At 41.7% G+C, this 20,220-nt stretch overlaps 1 protein-coding gene and 2 long non-coding RNA genes across 8 annotated transcripts in view; 2 read left to right on the forward strand and 1 right to left on the reverse strand.

The window, feature by feature from the left end:
• LOC135201650 (cullin-1-like) overlaps window positions 1-20,220 on the reverse strand; it is a 238,130-nt gene that overhangs the window by 154,804 nt on the left and 63,106 nt on the right. The window lies entirely within an intron of this gene.
• On the forward strand, window positions 15,205-15,855 carry LOC135201652 (uncharacterized). Its single transcript, XR_010311572.1, has 4 exons — window positions 15,205-15,260; window positions 15,397-15,471; window positions 15,599-15,691; window positions 15,818-15,855. It is a non-coding gene; the product is annotated as an uncharacterized LOC135201652 (long non-coding RNA).
• LOC135201653 (uncharacterized) lies at window positions 16,985-18,500 on the forward strand. Of its 2 annotated transcripts, XR_010311573.1 has the most exons (4): window positions 16,985-17,150; window positions 17,414-17,496; window positions 17,869-17,951; window positions 18,143-18,500. It is a non-coding gene; the product is annotated as an uncharacterized LOC135201653 (long non-coding RNA). The 2 variants fall into 2 exon arrangements; XR_010311574.1 differs by lacking the exons at window positions 16,985-17,150; window positions 17,414-17,496 and adding an exon at window positions 17,646-17,723.

Consider the following 20,220-nt stretch of genomic DNA (forward strand, 5'->3'; position numbering starts at 1 on the left):
CTTAAAAGATTAAAAGAATCATCTGGACAATTCTTATGAGCTTCTGTAATAACACTTCTAACAAAGAAGGCTAAGGCGTTCTTGGACATTGCTCTCTTGGGGTCTTTCACTGAGCACCAAAGACCTTTTTGCGAACCCCCCAACTGCTTCTTCTTGTCCAAATAAAATTTTAGAGCTCTAACTGGGCAAAGGGATCTTTCTGCCTCTCTGCCCACCAAACTAGAAAGTCCTTTCACTTCGAAGCTCCTGGGCCAGGGATTCGAAGGGTTTTCATTCTTGGCAAGAAAAAGGGACTGAAATGAACAAATTGCAGAGTCTCCTTTGAAGCCAACTCTTGATTCAAGGGCGTGCAACTCACTGACTCTCTTTGCCGTTGCCAGAGACATCAGAAACAAACACTTTCTAGTGATGTTACGAAACGAAGCAGTGTGAAGTGGTTCGAATTCGTCTGATGATAAAAATTTAAGAACCACATCTAAGTTCCAGCTCGGAACCTTAGGTTCAAGTGATTTTGATGTTTCGAAGGAACGAATGAGGTCATGCAAATCCTTATCATTCGTTAGATCTAATCCCCTGTTTCTAAAGACTGCTGAAAGCATACTCCTGTACCCCTTAATGGTCGGTACCGAGAGATGCGACTTTTGTCTAAGAAACAGAAGGAAATCCGCAATTTCGGTCACAGAGGTACTGGAAGAGGACAGCTTCTTCGACCTGCACCAGTTCTGAAAACTTCCCACTTCGATTGGTACACTCGCCTAGTAGATGATCTGCGGGCTCTAGCAATTGCGTTTGCTGCCTGGTGAGAAAACCCTCTCGCTCTGACAAGTCTTTCGATAGTCGAAAGGCAGTCAGAGCAAGAGCGGGTAGATTTGATGGTACCTCTCGAAGTGGGGTTGTTTGAGCAGATCTATTCTGTTTGGAAGAGATCTGGGGAAGTCCACCGTCCATTCCATCACCTCTGTGAACCAAATTTGAGCTGGCCAATACGGAGCAATCAGAGTCATCTTGGTTCCTTCGGATGCCACGAATTTTCTGACTACTTCCCCAGTATCTTGAACGGGGGAAAAGCGTAAACGTCTATCCCTTGGACCAGTCCAGGAGAAAGGCGTCTGTTGCATAAGCCCGGGGATCTTCCACCAGGGCACAAAATGTTTCTATCCTCTTGGAGAGGAATGTGGCGAAAAGATCTATTTGAGGCTTCCCCCAAAGGAGCCAAAGGCTCTGACAGACTTCTGAGTGGAGTGTCCATTCTGTGGGAAGGACCTGGAACCTCCTGCTCAATCTGTCCGCTCTCACATTCCTCTCCCCTTGGACAAACCTTGTTAGAAGAACTACCTTCCTTTGGTTCGCCCAAATCAGTAGATCTCTTGCCAGCTCGTACAGAGCAAAAGAGTGCGTCCCTCCTTGTTCTTGATATAAGACCAGGGCTGTCGTATGTCTGAATTTATCTGTACGACTTTGCCTCTGACTAGTGTTCGAAGCTCTTTAGCGCCAGGTGAATTGCTAAGAGCTCTTTGCAATTTATGTGCCATGACACCTGTTCTGCTGACCAGGTGCCTGACACTTCTTTGGATCCCAATGTTGCCCCCCAGCCCGACTCCGAGGCGTCTGAAAACAATGTCAGGCTTGGGTTCCGTACTTGCAGGGACACTCCTTTGTTTTCCTTTAATGGAATCAACCACCACTTCAAATGATGTTTTATTTCTTCCGAGATTGGAAACGTGTCCGAGAGCTGACTGTCTTCCAACAATCCAACTTCATTCTTAGGAAGAAACTGAAGCGGTCGAAGATGTAATCTTCCTAGGAGAAAGAACTGTTCGAGCGAGGAAAGGGTTCCCAGAAGGCTCAGCCATTCCCTCGCTGAAGTGCGCTCTTTCCCTAGAAAGTTCGATACTGTGGCACAGCCTTTCTTTATTCTCTCTTGAGATGGAAAAACTCGAAAACCCCGAGAATCCATCTGAATCCCCAGATAAACCACGTTCTGGCTGGGGATCATCTGAGACTTCTCGAGGTTCACGATCAATCCCAATGATTTTGTCAATTCCAGTGTTGTTGACAGGTCCTCCAAAACACTGCTTTTGAGACCTGGCTCTGATGAGCCAGTTCGTCCAGGTACAGGAGACGTTTATCCCTTTCAAATGTAAGTGTCTTGCTACATTTTTCATCACGTCTGTGAAGACTTGAGGAGCCGTGGACAGGCCGAAACACAGGGCCCTGAACTGCTAGATTACTTCCTTCGAACATAAATCGAAGGTACTTCCTCGACGAATGGTGGATCGGGATGTGGAAGTATGCGTCCGAAGGTCTAGGGACGCCATCCAATCCCCTTGCCGCAGTGCTGCAAGGACTGAAGCATACGTTTCCATGCTGAACTTCTGTTGTTTCGCCGAATTTGTTCAGCGCACTTACGTCCAGTACGGTCTCCATCCCCCCGAGGCTTTTGCTACAAGAAACAAGCGATTGTAAAACCCCGGGGAGTTGCAATCCAGCACTAGCTCTATTGCTCTTTTGTCCCACATCTGTTCCACCATCCGACGAAGAGTATCCATCAGAACAGGGTCCCTGTATCTGGCGGACAATTCCCTCGGTGATGTTGTCAAGGGAGGAATGTCCTTGAATGGGATGCGATACCCCTTCTTGATAATCGACATCGTCCAAGGATTCGCTCCTATGTCTTCCCAGGCTTTCGCAAACGAATGTAACCTGGCTCCTACGGGTGTCTGGAGGACAGAATTCTCACTTCCCTTCTTAAAAGGGACGGGAAGGAAGACCTGCCCCTCTTTTCGGTTGACTTCCTTCTGGCGATCGATCTAGTTGGAAGACCTCCTCGAAAGGGCTGCTGCTGAGCTGGGCGAGTCACTTTCTTTTCCTCACTAGCCACAGGCCTATTCTTCCTTGAGGATTGTCTAAGGAGATCCTGGGTGGCCTTTTCAGTGAGAGAATGCGCGATATCCTTCACCAACTGCGAGGGAAAAAGGTGTTCAGAGAGAGGCGCAAACAATAAGGCGGCTCTCTGCGAAGGAGAGACGGCCTTCGTGAGGAAAGCACTGTGAACCGCCCTCTTCTTTAAAACTCCTGCACCAAAGAGGGAGCATACCTCAGCCGATCCATCCTGAACCGCCTTATCAATGCAGGCGAGGATGCTATTTAGGGTTTCTGGGTCGAGTTGTTCCTTTTCCTGCGATTTCTTGGCCAGAACCCCAAGGGACCAATCTAAGAAGTTAAAAACTTCTAAAGTGTGAAAAAGTCCCTTGAGGAGGTGGTCCGTTTCCGAAAGCCCCCATGTTACCTTCGCTGCATTCAAAGCGTGCCTTCTCGACGAATCCACCAAACTCGAGAAGTCTGATTCAGCTGAAACGGACAGAGACAATCCCATATTCTCTCCCGTTTCGTACCAAATGCCTCTCCTCCCTGTAAGTTTAGCGGGAGGCATACAAAAGACCGTCCTTCCTAACTCCTTCTTCTTCTTGAACCAGGAGTCAAGAGATTGAAGAGCCCTCCTCATAGAAATAGCAGGCTTCATTTTAAGGAAGGAGGAAGACTTGTGTGTTTTCGTGCTCGAAAACAGAGCGTGGAGAAGGGGGTGGAGCAAGCTGGCGTCAAAGAGTCTCCATATTCCTCCAATAGAAGGGACGAAAGAACTTTATAATTAGAAGATCCTTCCTTCATTTCGTCCTCCGAGGCATCTTCTGGGTTGATAGGCTCGGAAGGAGAAGGCTCACCCTTCTTTCTTCTGACTCTTCTCTTACTCTCTTACGAGTGTCAGGCTCTTCATACGAGGAATGCGCCTGGTGTACAGCAGGAGTATCTCGCCTGGGAGGAGTAACGTGTTTGGAATACTCCTGGCGCTTGGCAGGCGCAGAGCGCCTCGAATACTCCTGGCTTCTAGTAGGCGCATCTTGTTCAGAATACTCCTGGCGCGTGGGAGGAGTATTAAGTTCCGAATACTCCTGGCGCCTGGAGGAGTATAAGCATTCGGAATACTCCTGGCGCCTGGGAGGAGTATTAAGTCCAGAGTACTCCTGGCGACCTGGGAGGAGTATAAGCTTCGGGGGAATACTCCTGGGCGCCTGGGAGGATTATTAAGTTCAGAATACTCCTGGCGCCTGGGAGGAGTATCTAGGCCCGATGACTCCTGGCGCCTGGTAGGAGCACGTCGTTCCAAATACTCCTGATCCTTAGAATGCGCCTGATGTTTAGTAGGAGTATTGATTCCGGTAGGCGCTTTCCGTCTCACAAGCGCTCTACTCCTAACAGGATCTTCCTCTTCCGCTAACTCTTGGCGCTTGATTGAAGATCTTGAATGTTGTACTGGCTCTTTGCGCCTACTCGGAGCCTGGCTCCTGGTTGGCGCCCTACTCTTGACAGGAGTAACTTCCTTTCTTACTTCTCTCCTGTCTAACGCATTGCTCCCCCCAGAGATGGCCGCTTGTGCGACAACTCCCCTGAAGGGTGCGTCGCGCCCGACAGGAGATCGGTATTTAGATCTTTTAATAGGAAGCCTATCATCCTTCTTCCGAGTAGGCTCCTTATAAAGAGTTCCTACTAACGAGGCTAATTGCTCTTGCATATTCATTAGTATTCTCCTGGTTGAGGAGTCTTTCGAATCAGGAGAGGGAGATCTGGAAGGCGCTCTAGGATCCCTTCCAGACCCAGAGTCTGAATGTATTCTCGCCTTCTTTATTACCGAAGGCGCTCCTTCTTCAGAGAAGCGCTCGGGACTCGAATTGAGTTCATGCTCTTTCATATTCCTCTTCAGCGGACGGGAAAGTTTCGACTCCTTCCATCCTCTTCTCGGAGAAGGCGAACTAGACGAAGAAAAGCACTCTCGAAGGACGCTTTTCCTATAGCGGTCCTTGGCATTATTTGATATGCTCGATTCTGCCGAAGGGACGCCTGATCGTTGGGGATTCTCCACAACAACCCCCGTACGGCTTTCGACATTCCTTCTCCTCCGGGCCAGGGAGCTTGGAAGAGGTCTAGGCCTGGGAGCGTCGCAGAGACGACCAGACGCCCCCTCCACTACACTGGGGACACTAACATCACTAGCGAAACCACATTCACTTTCCTTACCTTCCAATGCTGCGACTTTTTCTTGCATTTTCTGAAGGGAAGCTCTAAGTTCTGCTATTTCCGAAGCAGAACTAGAGGGATTAGCAATTTGTGAACGGGCTGAAACAGAATTGTCATGATTATCAGCGGAAGAAGGTACAGAACTAGATAGCAAATCATGAGAAGCAGACATTCTGCGGGTTTTATAAGCCGCCTTCCTCTCTCTATCTTTCTCTAACTTCTTCAAGTAAGAAGTTAGATTCTTCCACTCTTGTGCACTCAATTTCTCACACTCGTCACACGTATTCTCAATCGAGCATTCAGCCATTCTACACCCACTAAAGTAGTGTGAGGATCTACCGAAGCTTTCGGAATCCTCACCTTACAGCCCTCATTCACACACACTCTGAAACTAACACTAGTCAGACATATTCAAGAATTCCAAAAACCAAGTCCAAAAAACAGTCCACGATAGCGAGAAATGCCAAACAACGATCCAAGTACGTCACCAAATATCAGCGAGAGATGATCAAAAGCTTGCGAAAAACGAATTCTAGTCAGGAGGAAGTAACAACAATGTTGATACCGCCGGCGACAGAGAGAATCTGATTAGAAAACGGGAATAGTTCCTAGTCCTGCCACCCAGAGCAGGGCGGTAGATCACCTGACCTACCTGTAGCGAGTGCCGCGAAATTTGAAATTCTGTCGGGAACGACGGAGTCTATAGCTATGTATATATCTGACAGGTAAGTTGAATGTATGAAATTTCATTTTTGCGCTATCATATATCGCATTATTTATATATGATAATGATAATTTTTTTTCATTTCTGATTGTTGCATACTAAACTTCAGGCAACAAAAATCTGATGGTTGCATACTAAACTTCAGGCAATGACAAAAAAAGGAGCCAAAAATGAACTCTTAATCTTGAAAACTAAGCGCGCTGAGATTTTTTGAAAAAAATATTTTTTCCGCTTCCGCGCTCACTCCGAAACCCCTCCGGCATACGGGAGACAATTTTTTATTTACCGCTCCGGTGTAAGAGGGTTAATGAAATGAACAGACAGATAAGGCTTATCATGAAAATTCTCAAAATGTTCCGACAATCAAAACTATACAATTCATAACAATATGCAATTATTAAAGAATGGTAAGTTTTTATAATACATACTTGAACACAAAACAGATATGGACCATGTCGAGACAATTCTCAAAATGTTTTGAACAGTTTGACTCTGTGATTATCATGTCGGCTGTCAAACTCATCTACAAAACTATCTAAGTCAATACTCTAAGCCTGTTTACTTTCAATTGATAATAATGCAGTATTACTTAGTCTCTCACTATACTCTGTTTTTTTCCATCTGTCCATCGCCTGTGGTGTTTGCGTATGGTAACACTGCGTCCCGGGCTTAAGATTCTTACATTCAACAATGATGATAATATCCTATTTCAAATATTAACGGTGTAATTAACATACAGTAAATTATTAAAACACTTTTCAGTTGCAAATGTACACCCAGAAATCCTTTTAATTACCTAAAACTTACATATAGCGTAATTATTTAAAGCCCGGGACGCAGTGTTACCATGCGAAAACACCACAGGCGGATGGACAGATGGAAAAAAACAGAGTATAGTTATTGAATTTCTAAGATATGTATTTACTATTTTCATTTTGGAAAAACTTCTTTCACAAGAAGCGCTAGTAGCAGGAAGTGTTACAGATATCAATAGTAACCTGTATAAGCAATCAAAGGCAGATTTATATGGATGAATAATGACAAAAACTCTACTAATGATATAGGTGGCTGAGGTTCTTTCTGGAGCAATTTCTTAACTAAAGGTAGCTCGTGTTTTAAATCACTTTGATTAACTGAATATGATAAAGCAAATGACTTCAAGTCATCCTCATGTAAGAACGTTTGTCCGGCAGGACAGAGAGCTGAAATGCCAGAGAAGATTGCACATGAATCTTTGGAAAAACGACGATCTAATTCACTATTTAAAGTCTAGTATTTCATACAAGATTGTGACGTGTTGTGCATGACTTTGCTCCACAACTGTCTGGCCAGTTGTTTCCAGCATGATAAAATCACGGAGCTGTCGAGGTTTTCTTGAATGTTTTCTTGTCACTGTTGGTGAAATGTCAAATTTTGTACAGAGTTCGTCAACCCTATTAAAGTAATTCTCAATTAACTTGGAGTTTCTTACATCAGCTAAATCTTCACGAAGGCAAGAAATAAGTTTAGCTGCTTTTCCAAGGTCTGCCTGTTTGTCCTGCAGCTGCTTTGATACTTTATTTATTTTTCCCAGAATTTCAGAGAAAAACTGCAATAAACAAACAAATTCTGCATCCATCTGAGCAAGTAAACCTCTAGCAGATACAGCTCGAGCTCCAGTATCGTCTGCAGCAGTCTTCTTCAAAATTCTTACAATACATTCCAGACATAATAAAGCACCACCTACCAGCGAGTATCAGAGATGTTGAAGTTCTCAAATTTGTTCTTCAGGAAACATTTCACGCTGTATAGAAAGGAACTTCTCATGAACCACTGCATTACTAGCATTCTTCAAGAAGACTGAAAAATTCAGATGCTTGTGGTACATTCTTTGCAACACTTGAGAAAACCAAATTGAGCTTGTGACCATAACACTGAACTTAAGCAAAGGGTGCTTTCTCTTTTATACGTTTCTAACGCCACTAATTCCTCCACTCATGAATGATGCTCCATCAAATCTCAAGCCAACAAGAGAAGATTTATAATCTAAGCCTAATTTTTCTAGCTTTCAGTATTATGTCTTTGATATAGGCAGCATCCAATGAAGACATGAGAGTGAATGAAATAAAACATTCCTGAATACAGTGTGAGATTTCATCATAAAATCGTACTAGTGCTAATTGCTGTTTTGCTCACATCCTTGGCTTCAACGGCTTGAACAGAAAAGTAATGGCAAGATTTTATGTTTTCAGCTATCTCTTCCCTCACAATTGATGCAAATGTATCAATCATCTCATTTTGTATTGCAGAATTGGTGTACTTCTCATTTTTATGGACCACTTTTGACACGTTCAGCTATAGCAGGATCATGTTCGGCAATGTATCTAAAAAGTTTACCGATATTTCCTGGATTTTGTTCATCGCCACCTTCTCTGTGACCTCTTTGTGCTATATTTTCTGTTACTGTCAGGAGTATAATCTCACCAAGAGTTTTTATGTAATGACGATTTTCACGTACTTTCTTCTGACAGGCCTCACTTATACTCTGTTTAATGGATGTTTTATCAGTTTTATTGTGTTGGTAGTCAATCCATGCAGTATTGGAGGATTTGTGGATATATGAGCTCAGGTGCTTTGCAAAGGCCCAATCGTTTCCTTGTGCCTTTTTCCATCGTCTAACGCCACTCTTTATAAATGCATCGTCTGCATTGCCATAAGAAGGTGATGCAAATTAAGTGCCTACAAGCAAAACACAACATTGCATCACGTTCTTGAGGGTACTCAGCCTAATTTTGTGTGACTAGTTATAGTAGCTATTGTTTTATTCAATAATGATTAATTTTATATATAATATTTCATTAAAGAAGTGGGGGGGCAAACCAGGGGTATGGCCAAAATCTGGGAGGGCATCTGCCCCCCATGGCCCCCCCCCTAGAATCGCCACTGCCGATGACCCTTACAATATGCCTCCAAAGGGGCCTGTTGACCCGAGCATACCTGCGGTATACCACCAGACAGAAAATGCCTCCCATACAGCAAAATCCCTCTCAGAAATAATTGGAAAAAATTAAGGAAATAATGATAAATTCTCAAGAATCTGGGACGTGATCAAAGGATCACAGGAATCTCTAGACAAGCTTAAAACTGGAAACAAATAACAATCTCACACAGATCTGGGATGCAATCAAAGGAGTGAAGGAATCATTAGACAATCATACAGCAAGCCACCAGACATCTTTGAATTCGGCATCCACTATTTCCTTGCCTCCCAGCAACACAGAAGTAGTGTGGGTGCGACATGAAGCCGTAATGCCCATACCTACCCAGGTGTCAACTGGCCTCTCTCTCTCGGTCGAAGTGCCCCCATCACCTATAGACCGTTCTGAGGGGACCGTTGGACTCCCAACTTTCTCTCCATCCCCAGTGCCTCCGGTGGAAGATAGACCTTCAGTGACGTTCCCTGGCCGTCGTGAATACCCCGGCCATATACCCCCTTCCCCGGCCCCCATCGTGAATGTGGACGAGAGTGAGCACGAGGGGTCTGGCAGCTGGCAGACACAAACAAGCAGAAAGAAGAGAAGAGCCTCTCATTTGACTGCTGGACCGGAGCCTAACATTCGTGTTTCACCTTGCCCGAAACCTGAGAAGAGATGTCACATAGCAATTCACAATCTGCGTCAATCGGTGACGCTAGACGCTATAGTGGAGAGTCAAGTTTCTTACAGGTTCTGACGCAAGCAAAAGTAAACAAAGTGGCTTACAGGCTTACCTGCCCATTTCAACACCTCGATGTTCATAAAAGGTGAGAATTTCATACCTAATATAAAAGTCTCAAGATATAACATAATCCAGGACCAACCCCAACCCCCAGGGGAACTTACTGACACCCCAGGCAGGGTCACTTCCACCGCAAGTGGCAGCCAACCTCCAATGGAGAGTGGCTGCCCACACCCCCTGGCTAACCCCCCATTCACCCAAATGATTAGCACTTTCATCTCCCATCTTCGTGAGTAGTCATGGATGCATTAGATATACGTAATCTCTTGGAATATTTTTGGCCTCAAGAAGAACATTCCTCTCCTAAACATGTTCTACAAAAACTTCCAAGGCATCATTGCATTGCAAGAAATGCTCCTCTGGCCACATGACCTTGTCATCTGCGATTCAATACATGAGGACTTCACAGCCTTCTAGACCTCATTGATGCAAGTTACAGATCAAATCTTAGCCGGTCGCCCAAAAGGGGGCCTTTCTCTCCTGTGGCACAAATCGTAGGCAAGATGATAAATGTGATGAACTATAGGAGTGACAGATTGCTGGGGCTTCAAGTGACAGTAAGGAACTCTAAAATTCTAATAATCAATGTTCATATGCCCTGGGAAAATAACAATTTTCATCAATACTGCATGATCCTAGGTGAGTTATACAGTATTATTTATGATTCTCCTGCTGATCATATTTGTATAATCGGGGGACCTAATTCTCAGAAATAACCTTTCCCATTTCACTTTTATGTAAGAACATTCTCTCTCTCTCTCTCTCTCTTAAAAGGCACTGTTTGTTCATGAAAAGGAATCTCACAACAAAGAGAGACAGAATAAATAATTTCTTAAGTGGTTGACAAGACTTCTAAAAATAGATCAGTCAGTCAGAAGGGGGAAAGACAAGAAATACTTGTACGGTGGTTGTGCATAAGTAATCTTTACACACCTATATTTTTACCAAGCATTTATTTCTTTAAAAGGGTAATGTATTAAGCGAACTTTTAAATGAAATTACAGCAAGTTTAATTTCATTTAAAAGTTAGCTTAATACTTAGGGAGCATGATTAGGGTCATATTTGGTATTCAAACTCCAGAAGCATTCATTTATTAGCATTTTTAGAGACCATGCCAAAATTAGGCAAAAATTCCCCTTGCACAAGGAGGTCTGGAACTTTACCCTGTGCAAGTTTGGGGTGTTAGTGTACTTTTGTTGCAGATCTCTGTTGAGAAGGCTTTTAGTCCCCAGTGGATGGCTACCAATTCCTTTAAATTCATGTGCCACCTCTTTTGTTCAGATTTTGTTCTGCATTCCAAACTCCTGAGATTTCCCTGTCTCCCAGGAGAGCTCCCCAACCTAGGTCTGAGGCATCTGAATAAAATACTTGGTCAGAGGTACAGAGGAAAGAAATTTCCCTTCCGATAAAGTCTTAGTCTTGAATTCCACCAAGTAAGGTCCTCCTAATCTGTGTGCTTCTTCTGATGACAAATTGCAGGTTTTGCAATGTGCAACCACCCCAGTCACGAATTGTTCAACAGATGAGTGTCCCGAGAATGCTCATCCAATCCTTCGCCAAACAAGACTGAAGGGGAGAAACTTCTCTATCTTCTGGGGCATGAGTCAATCCTTTTGGGGGAGAGGAAAATCAAAAAGCTAGAGTTGATCCTCATCCCCAAATATACTACCTCTTGACATGGGACTAATAGATTTTTTTCTTAAATTCAATTGAAGACCCAGATCTTGGGCTAAAGCAAGGGTTTTCTGAAGGTTCTCTTTACATTTCAACTTTGTGTGAGAGAAAACAAGCCAGTGGTTGAGTTAGAGAGAAATCTTCACACCTACTAGGTGTAGCCACTTTGCAACAGGGGCACACATGGGTAAACACCTGGTGAGCTGTGTGCAGGCTGAAGCACAGAGCTCTGAATTGGTCAATTTTGTTCTAGAAAACGAATCTCAAGAATTTTCTGGTCTTGGTGAATAGGGATATGGAAGTAAACATCTTCCATAACGATCGAGATCATCCAGTCTCCTTCACGGATTCAAGACAATACTAACCAATTAGTTTCCATTTTGAACTTGGTCTTTGACATGAACAAGGTCTCCAGCCCCCGAGGCCTTGCGGACTACGAAAAGTTGGTTGTAAAATTGCCAGGAGTGGGGATCCTCTACTACTTCTATAGCCCTCTTTTTCTAACAAGGAAGTTACTTCTCGGGCAAGAGCCAAGAATTTCTCTGAGTTGACAAGAGTATGCTGTTACAATTACTGGAGAACTGGCTAAGGGAGGGTTTCGAATGAAGGGGATGGTATACACTTCTTTAAGAACTCCTCCGCAAGAGCTCCCTTTGATGCCAGGGCTTCCATTAGCACCTGTCTCCCGCCCCCGCCACGGGTTGCTCTATCAGCTCCACAACTCCCATCGGCGCATCAATTCTCTTCAGATAGTCTTGTGTTCACACCTCCACAACCTTTAGGACTTCAAACTTCCTCCTGTCTCTTTGGAAGAAGACGAGGAGGAAGTAGAAAAGAAAACTCCTCCTACAGCATGTTCTTTACAGGCAGTCCCAGGTTATTGGCGGACACGGTTATCGGCGATCTGGTTTATTAAAATTGACGATTTATGGCACCATAATGGGCAGAGTTCCAGTTATTGGCACCAATAGTTATGGCGCCATAACATACCTAACAGAGACGCCATGATGGCACTTATGGCACTGATAACTAGTTATGGCGCCATAAATCACCGAGTTTCGGTTAGTGGTGGTTTTCACTTATCGGTGACCCCTGGGAACGAAACCCCCGCCAATAACCGGGGACAGCCTGTACTTTGCTATTTGTTAGCAGATTTCCCTAGTTTCTTTTTTCCAGCTGCTCCAGCTTCCCTGGCTTCTACTTACCAGATGGATGATCAGGTAGATGGGGGATGGTCACCTAGCCAATACAACAGCACCAACACGAATTTTCACAATTCTAGCTGCTGATGGGTAGTGAAACTAGCCACATAATTACAGGCGGTCCCCGGGTTACGACGGTTCCGGCTTACGACGTTCCGAGGTTACGACGCTTTTCTTAAATATTCAATGGAAATTCCGTCCTGGGTTACGACGCTTGTTCCGAGGTTACGACGCTGACGCTTCCGACGCTCCGAGTTAACGACGCTTTTAAAAAACGCATGCTATGATAAAAATCCTTTATAGTTTAGCACAGTACATAATAAAAATATGTTTTTGGTTACATTACAACAAAAAATTTTGAGGTTATGATGATTTTTGACACTTTTTTTTTTCGTATTTTTTGAATTTTTTTTACTGAACGCCGCATATGCGGAACTAGTTTGCGGGCGAATGAATACACTAGCTTGGGATGCGCAGTTTAAAACAGTCCAAAAGCGCAAATATAATGAAAAATCATTGCTTGTTTCCAGTACATAATTAAAAAAACTAAGTTTCTGGTTAGATTACAACACAAATTCCAAGGTTACGACGTTTTGTTATGCTTTTTAACGATACCTCATATGCAGAACTAGTTTTTGAGCGGAGGTGCATAAATTAATTTACGCTATTAAACTGTATGGTAAATTGACCGAACAACGACCTCGGACGGTCGAGGACGCCAAGCGTAACAATACGAAAGGACGCCACTTCAATCGCGTGCCTGCCTGCATTCCACTAGGTTGTGTGCTGAGACGTTGCTGAAATTCCTTGCCATTTTCGCTAATTTACAATGGCTCCTAAACGCCAAAGTACTTCCTCGATGATAGTTCATCCAAGAAGAGGAAGGTCATCACGATGGAGGTCAAATATGACGTGATAAAGCGTTCGGAGAAGGGAGAAACTAACACCGAAATAGGCCGTTCTTTAGGCTTGAGCAGGACCACGGTGGTAACCATTGTGAAGGATAAGGAACGTATTCTGAAGCACGTTAAGGATGCTGCACCGATGAAAGTCAACGGTGATAAACGAGAAGCAACGTAGCCAGAGCATTGTTGAAATGGAGAAATTGCTCATGATCTGGCTGGAGGACCAGAACCAGCGACGTGTTCCGGTGAGCTTAAGTGTGATCCAGGAGAAGGCTAGAGCGCTGCATGAGGCAGTAGTGAAAAAGTTTGGCGAAGGCAGTGCTGGTGGTGAATTTTCCGCGAGTAGAGGTTGGTTTAACCGTTTTAAGGCTCGTGCAAATTTGCATAATGTGAAGCTGCAAGGTGAAGCTGCTAGTGCTGATAGCGAAGCAGCAGAAAGTTTTCCAGGTGGTTTGGCTGAGATAATTAAGGATGGTGGTTACACGGCTGACCAAGTCTTTAATGTGGATGAGACTGGATTATTTTGGAAAAGAATGCCAAATCGAACGTACCTTTCCAAGGAGGAGAAGTCAGCACCTGGCCATAAAGCTGGAAAGGAGCGACTGACTTTGCTGTTTGGGCCAATGCAAGTGGTGATTTGAAACTGAAGCCCTTGCTGGTGTATTTGGCCGAGAATCCCAGGGCTTTCAAGGGCATTTTCAAGAGTCAACTCCCTGTGATTTGGAAAATCTAACAAGAAGGCGTGGGTTACCTTAATAATGGTCTTGAAGATTGGTTCAATGACCATTTCGTGCCAGCAGTGGAGCGGTATTTGACTTCGAAGGGTCTGCCTTTTAAGGCCCTCTTAGTCCTGGACAATGCCCCTGGTCACCCTTCAAATTTGAGCGACATGCATCCTAATGTGAAGGTGGTGTACCTCCCACCCAATACCACATCGCTGATACAGCCAATGGACCAGGGAGTAATAGCAAATTTCAAGGCTTACTACCTTAGAAGGACCATACGTTTTGCTTTGAGGGCCATAGAAGCTAACAAGGAGTTGACACTGAAGCAATTCTGGAAGGGCTACAACATTGCAGATGCAGTGAAGAACATTGCAAGTGCTTGGGACGAGGTGAAGACGACCACTTTAAATGGGGCCTGGAGGAAACTGTGTCCACAGTTTGTGCACAGTTTTGAAGGCTTTGACCAGGCAGAAGACGTCGAGACTGTGACGAGGAAGATCGTAGGGCTAAGCAAGAGGCTGCAACTAGATCTTGAACCTGATGATGTAACAGAGCTGCTGGCTTCCCATGGAGAGGAATTGTCTGCAGAGGACTTACTAGAACTTGAACAACAAATGATTGAGGAAGAGGAGGCGGCACCAGAGCCAAAACCCAGGTCATTAACTGTGAAAGGCTTGTCAGAGGGTTTTACTCATCTGGAGAGAGCCTTGGCTTCTTTGAGGCAGAAGACCCTAACGTTTCTAGGTTTGACAAAATCAAGAGAGGAATCATGGATTTGGTGACTTTCTACAAGGAGACCCTGAAGGAGAAGCAGACGAAGAGAAGTGTGCAGTCCAGGCTTGACACTTTCTTTCACAAGTCTCCAGTACCACCACCTCCCACTCCTAGTCCTGGTAAGGAATTCTGAACTGTTTTACTAATTTATGTGTTTACATAGTGTACATATTAAAATGTGTTAATTTTTTAATGTAACAACTACTAAATGTAAGAGTAAATTGTAACTTCATTAATTTTCATCATTTGTAATTTTATTGCAGAAGTGGTGACAGTTCCAGATCCCCCTGTACTACCTGCGACAGTTCCAGATCTCCCTGTACTACCTGTGACAGTTCCGATCTCCCTGTACTACCTGTGACAGTTCCAGTCCCCCTGTACCTGGACCCTCTGTATCAGCCCGCCCACCTGCACGTGTACAATCAGGTAAGCAATTTCATTTTTCTCATTTTCATGTTGGAAATTGTTTACACCCTACATACATACGTACACTAACTTACATAGTGGTACAATGTGTTTGATGTTGCATAACCTTATTATTATTTTTTTTTTTCCATTTCAGACCCCTTTGATAGTGACAGTGACCCAGATGACCCTGAGCCTTTCCATGGTTTTGATGCCTCGCCCTATACATCAGGTAAGGAATCCTTAACAAATTTGTATAAAATGTTTTATAAATTGCTAATAGAAATTTATTAAAAGTGTACATATGCTACAATTACATCCACCTTATAATATATTTAGTACCCTATCATTCTTTCCAGATGTAGATGTTCCCTCATCAGTTGATACAAGTATCACCTCCCCAGAGCCCAAATCAGTTGATACGAGTAGTATCACCTCTCCCATTCCTTCAGGTAAAAGAATTCTTCATTTTTTATATTGAACATACGTATTACACACTACATATGTCAAACAGTAATAACATGTGCAGTAGTTACAGTAGTAGTAACTATCATTTTATATATTTTTTATCATTCCAGACTCCCAAGCACCTGCCCATCCCACTCCATAGCCCACCAGCCACCACTCTCATGTACCATATGACCATCCCACCAGTAAGCAAGCCAACCACTAGAATTTGGTAAGGACATTTTTTTTTATTATTAATGTTTTACTATTACATATGTAATAACCATGTTATGTATGTAACATACATACTATAATCATATGTACTATTACATTATCATTCCAGACTGGCATGCACCTGTGACTTACATAAACCAGACCTCTACATAGCCTACATGTCTTCATTTTGCTGGAGGTAAGGAATTCTCAGTTGTGTTTAATGTTTGCATACGTACAATAAATTTTGTACACCTAAGTGGTTACATACTGTCCTTTAATATTAATTCTTCATTCCAGACTGCCCATCATCCTAGCCTGTTATCTGTGATAAAGCACACTGAAGTTAGGTTTGGAATGCATCCTTATCATGAATGTTCTACACCTCCACCTCCATCTCCCACAACCTAGGTAACAGCTTTGAGACTCACTAAAAGTTGGTAAGTTATGTAAGGAATTTCTAAATTAAGTTTTATACTACATGTTATATGTGATATTAAACCACTGTATGGTGCATATTACTGTATGTAACTTACTATGCATAGAGTACTTACTAACATACTAATTATTTTTTGTACATTCCAGAACCCCTGAATGATGTAGGCTATGGGGCCACATAAAACTTTGTCCATCCAGGGTTACGATGAATGTAAAATATAAACTAAAGGTAAGGAATTAATTAACATACATTAACTCTTTTAGTAGTACACTCTTGATATATCTACAGTAATTAACATATTGCATTCACAACTTTCTGTAGTGTATATTTTGTACACTAATTTTGTTACTTTTTCCTTCCAGAACCAACATTTTTCACACAACTCCAGGTTGTTACTACAAGTGTCATCAAGGGATAACTACAAGTAGAAGCACCATTTTTGGATGGAAAAAAACAAAACCCTTCAGGAAAGTATACGTATCACATGTAACATGTATGTAACAAAGTATGAACAGTAAGGTTTTTACTACAGTAGTACATATTACATACGTACATAACTTTTTTTTACAGGAATTTCCAACCAAGTTTGATTATGTACATATGTAGTACATGTTTATAAACCACTGTACGTATGGTTACTGTATGTAACTTACTAAACATACATAACATGACTTAACTTTGATACTTTTTTGGTACATTCCAGAAAACCAGGACCCCTCCATGATGCAGGCTATGGGGCCACATAAAACTTTGTCCAGGGTTACTACATAACATAGCACGACAACTGTAAACTATGTACTACTGTACTAAAGGTAAGGAATTATACATAGTAGTAAACATACATTAAGTAAGTTTTATATGTATACATACTAAAAAAAAGTGACCAAGATCTCTCACATGGGATAAGTGATCAAGGTCCCTCATGAATTACATACTGTACACTCCCTGCTGAACAGGGGGTGTAGACCAATCTTTTACAATATGCAATATTAAACCACTGTATGGTGCATATTACTGTATGTAACTTACTATGCATAGAGTACTTACTGACAAAATTATCTTTTGTACATTCCAGAACCCCCTGAATGATGTAGGCTATGGGGCCACATAAGACTTTGTCCATCCAGGGTTACGATGAATGTAAAATATAAACTAAAGGTAAGGAATTAATTAACATACATTAACTAAGTTTTATACATGTTATATATGTGATATTAAACCACTGTATGGTGCATATTACTGTATGTAACTTACTATGCATAGAGTACTTACTGACATACTAATTATTTTTTGTACATTCCAGAACCCCTGAATGATGTAGGCTATGGGGCCACATAAGACTTTGTCCATCCAGGGTTACGATGAATGTAAAATATAAACTAAAGGTAAGGAATTAATTAACATACATTAACTAAGTTTTATACATGTTATATATGTGATATTAAACCACTGTATGGTGCATATTACTGTATGTAACTTACTATGCATAGAGTACTTACTGACATACTAATTATTTTTTGTACATTCCAGAACCCCCTGAATGATGTAGGCTATGGGGCCACATAAGACTTTGTGCATCCAGGGTTACATAGCAGGACAACTTTAAACTAAAAGTAAGGAATTAATTAACATACATTAACTTTTTTACTCTTGATATAACTCAAAGTAAGGAATTATAAACTAAAAAGTAAGGAATTAATTAACATACATTAACTCTTTTACTCTTGATATCTATAATTTACATATTGTATTCAGGACTTTGTGTAGTATTTTGTACTAATTGTGTTATACTTTTACCTTCCAGAGCTACCAGACTGGGATTTTAGTGTACTCCAGGATCTAACAAATACATACGTACTACTACGAAGTGTGCAATGCATGTATATAGTGACAGTGTTTAGTGTATACCCTAAGGATTAAGTGTAGTACATTGTGCTTTTTAGTGTCACAAGAGTTTAATAAAGAATTATACCTTCAAGAACCATCCTTTGCCATTGGAATAACCACACTACACATCATGCAATCTACTTGCATGTCACACAGGTAAGGTCTCTAACTTTTTCTTAGTTTAAGGCATATTTCCAAGTGTCGTTCCGGCTTACGACGATTTTCGGCTTACGACGCGCCTCAAGAACGGAACCCCCGTCGTAACCCGGGGACTGCCTGTACTTGGAAATGCTAATTATCTTCAATTTCCTATTTTTATTGACATACTTTGAAACAGCGCATAATACTTATATCCTAATTTGGTAGCTGAAGTTATATGGTGTGTGTAATATATAATAAATTTTTACATCAATATTTGTAATGTAAGGCCTGTTTAAGGAAGTATATAAACCTTTTGATACCCAAGCAAAAAAATGCAGTATTCAAGAGTTTCTTTGGCTTCTGGTTTCTTGACTACTTTTTCCTTCCACTTCACCCATCAATTTTCCCAGTCTACCTATCAAAGATTCTTTTGCTTATAACTTCCAACCATATCTCTTCTATCTGTGTCACCAAATCACTCTCTGTGAAATGAAAATATTCTCTCTAAATCAAATTTATCTACTTTCTGACACCCCCATTTCCAATCTTTTCCTGTGACTGAGAATGAAATCTAAAAACTCTATTGATGCTTGTTGTGTTCTCAGTTTCTTGAACTTGTATTAAAAAATATTCCAAGAAATTATATTCCTTCTGTCTGTTTGTACTTATTCATCTTGTCCTTTTGGTATCTTCTTACTTAACAATTAGAATTGAGTTTACCTACTAATAGTTTTCACTTCACATTTACAACTGAATATGACCAGTGGTCTCACACTAATTCTTAAAATTAATAATAATGTTCTCATACCTAGGCCCCTCTCTAGTTTTATATATTGACACAAATTAGTCTGAATTCTTTTTCCTAATACTGCAAAATTCCATTTTGGATAACCCAAAAACTGTGAGGTCCTTAACATTTCATACTTATTTCAATTGGATAAATACCTGCACGACTGCTTGTTTCACTACAATTTACGCTTCCTTTATATCTGTTTCTGAATCCCCTAACTGCTTTTGTTTTCCTCTCACAGTGCTTTCCCTCCAGAAAAAATTTCCTGTTCTTTCTCAAATTTTTTTATGCTTAAGGTGAGGAAATTTCAGCATGCTAACATTCCTACTGGCCTACACATTATGAAAAATATCAGAATTCTGCTATTGCCTTTGTCACAATAAACAAGAATGTGACAAGATGAATACAGGCAGTCCTCAGTTATCAGTGGGGGTTCCATTCTCGGCAGGGTACCGTTAAGCGAAAACTACCATTAACCAAAACTTGGCAATTTATGGTGCTTATGGCACCGAAATCCAGTTAATGGCACCTGTGTTAGGTAATTGTATGGCACCATAACTCAGGCTCCGATAACCGGAACTCAAGCGTTATGAAAACATAAATCATAGATTTTATGGCTCTACACAAGTCCCATAAAACCAGCTTACCATAAACCGAGTTCACCAATAACCGAAGACTGCCTTTATGTAAATGCCAAGGGTCATCAGTTAGTGTTAGTGAGACTGAACAAAATTCATTTATCATCATTAATCAATTCCAAAAAACCCACAAATATATTAGAATCAGGTAAAAAAAAATAAGTATGGTAGGTATTCATAGCATAACATACACAATAAAGCATTCTATTTGCATAAAATACTCACAACCTGAATCTGAAGGAGTAGATGTGCATAGAAATGCCACCAGTTACAAATAAAAAGAGCATTAAATTCAATATTCACTATCTCAGACAATAAACTACAAACTTTTTGCCCTAACTGTTTTGCTAACTTATGAAAAGAGCGATGAATTAAAGTTTTTTTTTTTTTATATAAAAAACAAACTATAAAAAGACAAAACAAAAA

Source organism: Macrobrachium nipponense, chromosome 28, assembly GCF_015104395.2.
Source record: "Macrobrachium nipponense isolate FS-2020 chromosome 28, ASM1510439v2, whole genome shotgun sequence".
NCBI lineage: Eukaryota > Metazoa > Arthropoda > Malacostraca > Decapoda > Palaemonidae > Macrobrachium > Macrobrachium nipponense.